Source organism: Elephantulus edwardii, unplaced genomic scaffold (assembly GCF_000299155.1).
Source record: "Elephantulus edwardii isolate Elephantulus edwardi_28Jun2011 unplaced genomic scaffold, EleEdw1.0 scaffold00011, whole genome shotgun sequence".
NCBI classification, from domain to species: Eukaryota; Metazoa; Chordata; class Mammalia; order Macroscelidea; family Macroscelididae; genus Elephantulus; species Elephantulus edwardii.
The window spans coordinates 5191415-5194333 of NW_006399761.1; the positions used below are offsets into that span (position 1 = coordinate 5191415).

General features: G+C 45.6%; 1 pseudogene; it reads right to left on the reverse strand.

Annotated features, from left to right (window-relative positions):
- Positions 1-1224: 1224 nt before the first annotated feature.
- On the reverse strand, positions 1225-2103 carry LOC102858807 (annotated as a pseudogene).
- Between the last annotated feature and the right edge of the window lie 816 nt (positions 2104-2919).

Consider the following 2919-nt stretch of genomic DNA (forward strand, 5'->3'; position numbering starts at 1 on the left):
AATTCCAGGGGCACAGCTTCTTCCTGGAATAGCCAAGGCTATTAGAAGGCTGGAACGTGAGCAAGTCAGGGAAGGTTCTCAGGGTTTGTGGGGCTGTTTGATGCCCTAACTACGTTGTCTAATCTGAAATGAGGACACATGGTCAGATGTGTCACGTGTTGTCAGGATGGATGACTGAAAATCAAGACTGTGCCAGGGAACCCATGACCTTGAAGAAGGTCCATTTTAGTCAGTCCCCTTCCATAATGTCTCACCATCAGGGGAGAGGGTGGAGAAGACAGTCATGAGCAGTGATGTTCTTCGTGGTCCTGGAGTGGACCTACCATCATCTGTTGCCTTTGCAGAGACTTCCTCCATATCTCCATGCTCTCAGTCCCTCTGGTGGGTGAGAGTGAGTCTAGAAAGCTCAACCATTACTCTGTCTCACTTCCTGCCAGTGGTCATCACTCAGGCCAGGCCAGTCAGGGTATTCCATTCTCCTGAGATTAAAATCTGGGACTGCTAACAGACTCATCCATGTGGCGTTCCCTTGCTCTGCACAACAGCTTCTTGGTCTAGGTCTAGACTTCACATGAGCACAATTAATTGCTCTGGAATTCCCATTTTTCTCAGTGTTAGCTATAACTTGTTATGATTCACACAAATGCCTTTGCGTAGTCAAGAAAGCATAAATAGACATTCTTTGGTATTCTTTACTTTCACCCAAGATCCCTCTGACATCAGCAGTGAGATAGATCCCTGGTGCCACGGCCTCTTCTAAATCCTGCTTGAACTTCTGGCACTTTCCTATCTATGTACTGTTTTAGGCATTTTTTAATGATCTTCAGCAATATTTTTGTTGCATGATATTAATGACATTGTTCAATAGTGTCCACATTCTGTCGGATCACCTTTCTTGGAAATTGGAACAAATATGGACCTCTTCCAATCCATTGGCCAGACAGCTGTCCTTCGAATTTCCTGACATAGACTGGTGAGCACATCCAGGGCTGTATCTGTTAATTTAAACAAGTCAAATTGGTATCCTATCATGGTTTAAAATTAAGGGAGTGCATCAGGATTATATTCTCTCTCCACACTGATTCAATCTTTTTTTTTTTGTTGTTGTTGCTGTTTTCCTTAATTAAACTTAGAGCATCAGAGCAAGAACATCATTTTCACTCATTTCCCCCCAAAAAGATGCTCAGTGCAGGCCTGGTGGACTGTCTCCAGAACCAGAAGTCTTCAAGCTGACTGTACCGGGGTCCCACAGTGCTTGTGTCACAGTTCGATGGCCTTGCTCACAGTTGCATCCGAGCTGTCCTGGGGAATATTTCCCAGGAATGTGGTGATCTTCTCGGCACTGTTCAGTGCCATTACTTTTATTTTAAAGGTTAACAGAATTTCTACCACTACAAAGACTAGGATTTTACAGGATCCGCTCACAACTTTATCCCAAACTCTCTGTAGACTGGACTCAGGCAAGCATCCTGCAAAGCACCTCTTGAACCAGAGATCGTACGGAAGTCTGGACACCGCAGAACAAGTCTTCAGATGATTCAGCAGTCTACTGTCTTCCAAATTCAAGTACTGTTCAAAAGCCTTTGGCAGCTGGGGTAGAAAGTCCTGGTACTCCTGTAACTGGTTCACAAAGCATCGGAGGATCCAGTAACAGTCGACACTATCTTCCACCATCTCTTCCATGGCTTTAGCGATGGCAAGAAAAACTTTATCTTCTGGCTCCAGAGGAAAAGAGGGACTTTGAGGCAACTTCCCAGACTCCAGTTGATACATATGGAGATGAACTTCAACCTGAGGTGTGGTTTCACTGACGAAGCGAGTGACTTGCAGGGCATGAAGGCTATCAGAGTACTGTTCCCATCGATACGCCATTACCTGGGCATGGGACTCACGGTGTGGAGACAGGATCCCTGGAAGCACCTTCCACACCAATGCTCGGTACACAGATGGGAGAGGGAACCTCTGCCTGAAAATGCAAAGTTTCTCAATATCTAGACAGTCATCCTTGAGGAGAATTTCTAGTGATTGCTTTTCTTCAACTCCACGAAATCCCACCTTCTCATAATATACTGAGCGAAAGTTTCTCTGCGAGTCTTCAGTCATGTTTCATTCAGAGATATCTACAAAGACAAGCCTTGGTGAGCCGCTTCCAAGAACTCAGAGCCTTGAAAACTCCATGGAGCAGGTCAGCTCTTCACACAAGCTCACCATGAGTCACAATCAACTTGAGGGTAACTAGCAACACCACCATCACACTCACACCTGAAACCAAAGCCTCCAGTAAAGGAAACGCTCTCAGGTGACGCTGAGTGATGCAGGAGAGGCCTGGTGTTCTGACCCTCCGGCGGGTGCCCCGAGAGCGGAACCGGGGGAGGGGGTGAATGCCAGGAAGATGTGTGCTGCTGGGAGGCCGTGGGCGATCCCGCTCAGTGCAGATAGCCGTCACTGTTCTGATTCAATCTTTATGTGAGCAAATTATCTGAGAAGCTGGACTCTATGAAAAAGAATATGGCATCAGGATCAGAGGGAGTCTCATTAATTACCTGTCTATGCAGATGATGCAGCTTTGCTTACAGGAAGTGAGGAGATTTAAAGCACTTGCTGCAGAAGATTAAAGAATACAGCCTTCAGTATGGATTGCATCTCAATGGCAAGAAAACAAAGAAGATTCTTACCACTGGGCCAATAGGCAACAGCCTGATAGATGGAGAAAAGATTGAAACTGTCAACAACTTCATCTTACTTGAATACACAGTTAACACCCTTGGCACCAGCAGTCAGAAGACATATTGCACTGGAAAGTGTGCAGTTAGAGACCTCTCCAAATTATTGAGGAGGAGTGATGTCAGTTTGAGGACTAAGGACTTTCTGATCACTTGCTGTGCATCTGAGAGCTGTACAATGAAAAAAGAATGACAG